Consider the following 8921-nt stretch of genomic DNA (forward strand, 5'->3'; position numbering starts at 1 on the left):
AAGGCTGGTACATAATCAAGGTTTATCCTGCTTGGCCTTGACACATGATTATGAACTTTAAAAATAGGTCAGGATTAATTTCATTTGTTTAACTTTAAGGCCCACTTACACTAATACAATTTGGGAGGCAAACATTGTATCCTACCCCCTATAAAGTGCCCTACTTTTGACCTGGGCCCTGAACAAAAGTAGTTCACGTCATAGGGAATTGGGTTCCATTTGGGACAGAGCCTATTAAACCCTATGGTTGAAGTAAACACTATTGTACACTAGTAGGCCTTTTCTCTTTGTTTGCAATCTACCAGCCTGTGATTGAGGTCAGAGGAGAGGGTTAAGAGGAAGTGGAGCTCAGAAACCTTCCAGTGTTGCTGCCTGTTACTCATGATCACATGACTGGTGCAGAGGCCCAGAGCAGTTCCTTCCCAAAAGCATGAGCGTGTAACCATGTAATGCAAACCAGGGCCCCACGCACACAGCTTCCGCCACATAGCAATTTCCCAAATGCATCGCAGCACTAAGATCAGGGATCATCAACTATACTGAACAAAAATATAAACACAAATGTAAGGTGTTGGTCCCATGTTTCACAAGCTTAAATAAAGATCCCATACATTTTCCTTACGTACCAAAAGCTTATTTTTCTCATTTTGTGCACAAATTTGTTTACATCCCTGTTAGTGAGCATTTCTCCTTTGCCAAAATGATCTACCTGACAGGTGTGGCATATCAATAAGTTGAATAAACAACATGATCATTACACAGGTGCACAATGTGCTGGGGACAATAAAAGGCCACTCAAATGTGCAGTTTTGTCACACAACACAATGCCACATGTTTTGAGGGAGCGTGCCATTGGCATGCTGACTGCAGGAATATCCACCAGAGTTGATGCCAGAGAATTTAATGTTAATTTCTCTACCATAAGCCACCTCCAATGTCATTTTAGAGAATTTGGCAGTACACCCAAAGGGTATCACATGTAACCACGCCCGCCCAGCACCTCCACATCCGGCTTCTTCACCTGCGGGATTGTCTGAGACCAGTTGGCACAACCGAAGAATTTCTGCACAAACAGGAACGGTCGTTAAGACACTAACAGCTTACAGACAATAGGCAATTAAGGTCACAGTTATGAAACTTAGGATGCTAAAGAGGCCTTTCTACTGACTGAAAAACAAAACAAAAATATGCCCAGGGTTCCTGCTCATCTGCATGAACGTGCCTTAGGCATGCTGCAAGGAGACATGAGGACTGCAGATGTGGCCAGGGCAATAAATTGCAATGTCCGTACTGTGAGACGCCTAAGACAGCGCTACAGGGAGACAGGACGGACAGCTGATCGCCCTCGCAGTGGCAGACCACATGTAACAACACCTGCACAGGATTGGCACATCAGAACATCACACCTTCGGGACAGGTACAGGATGGCAACAACAAGTGCCCAAGTTACAACAGGAACTCACAATCCCTCCATCAGTGCTGACTGTCCGCAATAGGCTGAGAGAGGCTGGACTGAGGGCTTGCAGGCTTGTTGTAAGGCAGGTCCTCACCAGACATCATCGGCCTATGGGCACAAACCCACTGTCGCTGGACTGGCAAAAAGTGCTCTTCGCTGACGAGTCGCGGTTTTGTCTCGCCAGGAATGATGGTCGGATTAGCGTTTATCGTCGATGGAAGGAGCGTTACACCGAGGCCTGTACTCTGGAGCAGGATCGATTTGGAGGTGGAGGGTCCGTCATGGTCTGGGGCGATGTGTCACACCATCATCAGTCTGAGCTTGTTGTCATTGCAGGCAATCTCAATGCTGTGTGTTACAGGGAAGACATCCTCCTCCCTCATGTGATACCCTTCCTACAGGCTCATCCTGACATGACCCTCCAGCATGACAATGCCACCAACCATACTGCTCGTTCTGTGCGTGATTTCCTGCAAGACAGGAATGTCAGTGTTCTGCCATGGCCAGCGAAGAGCCCGGATCTCAATCCCATTGAGCACGTCTGGGACCTGTTGGATCGGAGGGTGAGGGTTAGGGCCATTCCCCCCCAGAAATGTCAGGGAACTTGCAGGTGCCTTGGTGGAAGAGTGGGGTAACATCTCATAGCAAGAACGGGCAAATCTGGTGCAGTCCATGAGGAGGCGATGCACAGCAGTACCTAATGCAGCTGGTTGCCACACCATACCAGATCCCAGCCCCGGAAACCCAGCCCCGGACTCTCGCTTAGACATCACTATCTATGACTAGGTGTATAGAGAAAATACCTTAGTACTTAAGTCCTTTTCTGAGTTCTGTACTTTTCTATTTATATTTTTTACAACTTTATATTTAATTCACTACATTCCTAAACAAATTATGTACTTTTTACTCCATTCATTTTCCTTGACACCCAAAAGTACTCATTGCATTTTGAATGCTTAGCAGGACAGGAAATTCACACGCATATTAAGAGAACATCCCTGGTCATCCCTACTGCCTCTGATCTGACTCACTATACACACATGCTTAATTTGTAAATGATGTCTGAGTGTTGGAGTGTGCTGCTGGCTATCCGCAAATACATTTAAAAAGCAAGAACATGGTGCAGTCTGGTTTACTTAATATAAGGAATTTGAAATGATTTATGCTTTTACTTTCACTTTTGATACTTTCCTAAGTATATTTAAAACCACATACTTTTACCTTTTTACTCGTGTAATATTTTACTGGGTGACTTTCACTTTTACTTGTCATTTAAGGTTAAGGTATCTTAAGGTATCTTTATTTTCAGTGAAGTATGACAATTGGTTACCTTTTTCCACAACAGGAGATGGCACACTACATTACCAAAAGTATGTGGACACCTGCTTGTCAAACATCTCATTCCAAATTCATGGGCATTGATATGGAATTGGTGCTATAACAGCCTCCACTGTTCTGGAAAGGCTTTCCACTAGCTGTTGGAACATTGCTGCAGGGACTTGCTTGCATTCAGCCACAAGAGCATTAGTGAGGTCAGGCACTGATGTTGGGCGATTAGGCCTGGCATCGGCATTCCAATTCATCCCAAAGGTGTTCGATGGGGTTGAGGTCAGGGCTCTGTGCAGGCCAGTCAAGTTCTCCCACACCAATCTCGAAAAAACATTTCTGAATGGACCTCGCTTGGTGCACAGGGGCATTGCCATGCTGAAAACAAAAGGGCCTTCCCCAAACTGTTGCCACAAAGTTGGACGTACAGAATCGTCTATAATGTCATGGTATGTTGTAGAGTTAAGATTTCCCTTCACTGGAACTAAAGGGCCAGCCTGAACCATGAAAATCAGCCCGAGTCCATTATTCTTTCTCCACCAAACTTTACAGTTGGCACTATGCATTGGGGCAGGTAGCGCTCTCCTGGCACCTGGCAAACCCAGATTAGTCTGTTGGACTGCCAGATGGTGAAGTGTGATTAATCACTCCAGAGAAAGTGTTTCCAGTGCTCTAGAGTCCAATTGCAGCAAGCTTTCCCCCAATCCAGCTGACGCTTGGCATTTTGCATGGTGATGGTTGGCTGCTAGGCCATGGAAACTCATTTCATGAAGCTCCCAACAAACAGTTCCTGTGATGACGTTTTCTTCCCGAGGAGTGTTAAAACCGAGGACAGGCGAGTTTTAAGTGCTAAGCACTTCAGCACTCGGCAGTCCCGTTCTGAGAGCTTGTTTGGCCTACCACTTCGCGGCTGAGCCGTTGTTGCTCCTAGACGTTTCCACTTCACAATAACAGCACTTAGAGTTAACCGAGCAGCTCTAGCAGGGCAGAAATTTGACGAATTGACTTGTTGGAAAGGTGGCATCCTATGACGGTGTCACATTGAAAGTCACTGAGCTCTTCAGTAAGGCCATTCTACTGCCAATGGTTGTCTATGGAGATTGCATGGCTATGTGCTCGATTTTATACACCTGTCAGCAACAGGTGTTCCTAAAATAGCCAAATACACTAATTTGAAGGGTTGTTGACATACTTTTGTATATATAGTGTACTTGTACTGTAGCTTTGTTGGTCTCAGGACAAAGCCCCTTGTGGCTGGGCTGTTACCCAGTATCTGTATTGGGCCTGATACTTTTCACAACTTGATTGAATAAAGTGGCATTGAGGAATGTCTAAGCTTCCACATAGGCCTATATTAATAAACATAGTTTTCTGTTGTTTTGAGTTTGATTTCCGTGGCATTGCATCATTACTTGTTCACAATGAGACTGGGTGCAGTGGTGTGTACGTAGAGGCTACATCATAGATTACTTCAGAATTCACCCTGAGTTGTGAAAGCGCACTTTCCTCTTTCATCAGGAGATGGCCGTTTTACATGTATTTTTAATGAACAAACCAATACACAAACCTATTCTCAGTCAGCTTAGTAGATAACCCCTGGTGTGGAGAGCAGCCCGAAGTGTGAAGAGAGTGTGAACCCTCATAAAGGCCACTGCAGCCTGAGCTTCAGGCTTCTCAAAGGCCTTCCCTCCCTGCCAGCTGCGTTTCTCTTTCTCTTTTTGTTTCAACCATAGGCATTGCATTATTGTATCTGTCCCATTATTGTGTCTGTGTGAGCAGGGCACTGAGGTATATATGAACTCCAGACAGCATCCAAGACAGACGCCCGTTGTTTTCAACAAAAACCTACTCACGTTCCCATACGCTGTTATGTGATTTCTGACATATGTTTATATCCGCCTTTACTGGGATTAATACGCCTGCGCACTAGAGGGACAGATCTGGACAGCTGTATCGCACCAACCTGCTCCATGAACTCTGCCAGAGTGTGCCAAGCACGTGGACAGTTAAACAAACCAACCAGCACTTGGCCCCTGGCCAGCTGGGCTCATGATGTCAGAGACGTTAAAATGTTAATATCTTCGGCTGTAAGTGATGGAAAATAAATCGGCCTCACCGTCATTATTTGAATAACTTAATAGATGTTTTTTCACAAAGGTGATGACTAAAGTGTCTAATTAGGAATGTTCTAATTTGACTTCTCTATGGGGCTGTCTATGGGAATTGTTTTTCTGGTACTGCAATGGTGCTGTACTGCAATACTGATGATGTCCTCTGGGCACAGTGGAAAGTGTGCTCCAGAACAGAACCCTGGGGCCTTGAGGCAGCACCATTGAGGCCGCGCCATTGAGGCCATCTCCATTTTGAAGTAGTCAACATTCCTCTTCTACTACATCTATGAGTTGGTAAACAAATGGAAAGGGTGCATACTGCCACCTGGAGTGTGTTGTTTGAACAGGTATAATTTTAATTTCAATATTTTATTTAACCTTTATTTTACTAGGCAAGTCAGTTAAGAACAAATTCTTATTTACAATGACGGCATACCAATAGGCAAAAGGCCTCCTGCGAGGACGGGGGCCTGGGATTAAAAATGTAATTTAACTTAAAATAAAATATAAATATAGGACAAAACACACATCACAACAAGAGAGACAACACTACATAAAGAGAGACCTAAGACAACAACATAGCAAAGCAGCAACACATGACAACACAGCATGGTAGCAACAACATGGTAGCAACACAACATGGTAGCAGCACAACATGGTAGCAACACAACATGGTAGCAGCACAACATGGTAGCAACACAACATGGTAGCAACACAACATGGTAGCAACACAACATGAAATGTTGCTGCCTTCCAAGCAATGTGAACCTCCCCAGAAAGGAGAGAGAGGTTAAAAAGGCTGGAGATAGGCTTGGCGACGATAGGGGTAGCAACCTTAAAGAAGAAAGAGTCTAAACCATTTGACCCATATGTTTTTTGGAGGTTTTTGGGAGCTTTTTTAGGATTTTAGGAGCTCCTTTAGCACCTCGGACTCAGTGACTGCCTGGAGGGAGAAGCTTTGTAGCGGGGCAGGGGGAAAAGAGGGAGCTGCATTGGGGATAGTCGCATTAGAAGGGGTGGGAGGTGAGGAAATGTTGGACGGGCAAGGAGGCATGGCTGAGTCAAATAGGAATCCTGACTTAATGAAGTGGTGATTAAAGAGCTCAGCCATGTGCTTCTTGTCAGTAACAACCACATCATCAACATCAACTGTCTCAGCCTCCAGTATTTATGCTGCAGTAGTTTATGTGTCGGGGGTCAGTTTGTTATATCTGGAGTACTTCTCCTGTCCTATTCGGTGTCCTGTGTGAATTTAAGTGTGCTCTCTCTAATTATCTCTTTTTCTCTTTCTTTCTCTCTCTCAGAGGACCTGAGCCCTAGGACCATGCCCCAGGACTACCTGACATGATGACTCCTTGCTGTCCCCAGTCCACCTGGCCGTGCTGCTGCTGCTCCAGTTTCAACTTTGCTGCCTTATTATTATTGGACCATGCTGGTCATTTATGAACATTTGAACATCATGGCCATGTTCTGTTATAATCTCCACCCGGCACAGCCAGAAGAGGACTGGCCACCCCACATAGCCTGGTTCCTCTCTAGGTTTCTTCCTAGGTTTTGGCCTTTCTAGGGAGTTTTTCCTAGCCACCGTGCTTCTACACCTGCATTGCTTGCTGTTTGGGGTTTTAGGCTGAGTTTCTGTACAGCACTTTGAGATATCAGCTGATGTACGAAGGGCTATATAAATACATTTGATTTGATTTGATGGGCAGCTGTGAGGAGGAGGGTTTATTATCAGTTTTCCCTACTTCTTGGGGTTGGAGCCACAGAGAGAGAACTGCTCCATAAAATAACTAACTTTGGCCTTCCGGGTAGCCTGAGTGCACTTATTTCTCATTTCCCTGAACGATAGCCAGTCAGCTTGAGTATGCGTGTGCCGAGCCTGTCAGGATTATTTGTGAGGATAACATAGAGGAGAGTGGTTGGAGTCAAAACTTGTGGGATTGGTGATAATCTGAGAAAGATTTAGGGAGTCCCATTGCTTTAGGACTTGGTCAAGTGGTTTAAGCATGTCCCAGTTTAGGTCACCTAGCAGGACAAATTCAGAATTAGTGTAAGGGGCCAGGAGAGAGCTTAGGGCAGGTAGGGTACAGGCCGGTGCTGATGGAAGACGATAGCACCCAGCAACAGTCAACAAAGAGCTATTTGAAAGTTTAATGCCTAAAACCAGCGAATCAAATTGTTTGGGGACAGACTTGGTGGAGACAACCGAGCACTGAAGGTGATCCTTGGTAAAGATGGCCACCTTTGGAAGATCTGTTTTGCCGAAAAAGGTTAAAACCAGAAAGGTAAACATCAGTATTCAAAACACTCTTTCTGAACCACGTCTCAGTAATGACCAACACATCTGGATTGGAGCTGTGAATCCACACTTTCAATTGAACCATTTTAGGTAATAAGCTTCTAGTGTTAATGTGCAGAAAACCCAGGCTTTTACGAGAACAGAAATCAGTGAAGCAGATATCAGAGCACAAATCAGAATTGGGGCTACCAACTGTAGATGGGCCAGGGTGTACATGCACATTTCCAGATATCATCAACAGTAATACAATCAAGGCACGGCAGAGGACAGGGAGAGATCTGCACTGCTGATTTATGACATCTGAATGTGCATCAGACGGCAACAAGATCATATTGTACAGCAATTTCATCAGGTAACATGAATACAAAAAGGTGGTTAGAATAAGATGGGAGGCCAAAAGTCAGTGTAACCAATAGAGAGTCATAGTCCCGAGTGTGGGAACAAACATAGTCTGTCCCACGGTTGGGTAAAGAAAGTTTGTAGTCATCAAAGTATGCAGGAGTCATGAGGCAAATAGCAAAATGCACAATAAAAAAAATATATATACAGTGGGGCAAAAAAGTATTTTGTCAGCCACCAATTGTGCAAGTTCTCCCACTTAAAAAGATGAGAGAGGCCTGTAATTTTCATCATAGGTACACTTCAACTATGACAGACAAAATTCGAAAAAAAATCCAGAAAATCACATTGTAGGATTTTTAATGAATTTATTTGCAAATTATGGGGGAAAATAAGTATTTGGTCAATAACAAAGGTTTATCTCAATACTTTGTTATATACCCTTTGTTGGCAATGACAGAGGTCAAACGTTTTCTGTAAGTCTTCACAAGGTTTTCACACACTGGTATTGCTGGTTGCTGGTATTTTGGCCCATTCCTCCATGCAGATCTCCGTTCCATGTTGGAATGGTGTCCTCAGTTCTCTGCTGTTTGTTGACTAGAGCACCCTCTGTATAGCTTGGAAAAATAAAAACCTTGAAAGGAGTAATCTCTCTGGTTAAAATTAGGTTGCAGGTTTGGAGTTTTGATCTGTAGCGAAGGCCATGCTGTGGAGCGTAGCGTCCTGCATATGTACCTGCCGAAAAATTCAAGTTTGTCTAACTCCAAATCGATCCTTTTGTAGAAAACATGTTGAAAAATATGAGAGCTCACATTAAGCTGTGTCTTAACTTTGAGTATAACCCCAAAGTTGGCAATTTACTGCCACCTGCACTTATGGATTGTTTCCTCACGAGTATAATTCATTGTCTTATCCTGGTGACCTGGATGGAATTTTGTGATCCTTCTCTAACCCATAGGAAGTACCACCCAGTTGACTACTTAAACATTGTGAAAGTTCTCAATAGCACTGCCAATGCTAAAATGGGATTTTGGGCACTAGAGTCCTCTATCTATCTCTATGGTTCCAACCACCATGACCACCATAACCACAGTGGTAATCTGGTTACGCTCTGGTTAAGCCTTCACTCCACATCACGGTTGCTCTACACTCCACAGCTCCACACAGCCATCCTGACTGGCACCCAGTAATGCCTGCCTGCCAGTAACCCTGAGGGTCCTGAACTGATACACACATACCAACAGGTAGCTGACTAAACTCAACTCCGTGGTGAAGGAAGTTTCTGATGAACTCCACCAACGGAATTGAGCAGAGACCAGGCTTTGTGGAATTCAGATCCGCCTACATCGTTTTGCCCAAGGCCTATACTTCAAAAAATGTAATTTAGGAA

Source organism: Oncorhynchus keta, chromosome 28 (assembly GCF_023373465.1).
Source record: "Oncorhynchus keta strain PuntledgeMale-10-30-2019 chromosome 28, Oket_V2, whole genome shotgun sequence".
Classification (NCBI taxonomy): domain Eukaryota; kingdom Metazoa; phylum Chordata; class Actinopteri; order Salmoniformes; family Salmonidae; genus Oncorhynchus; species Oncorhynchus keta.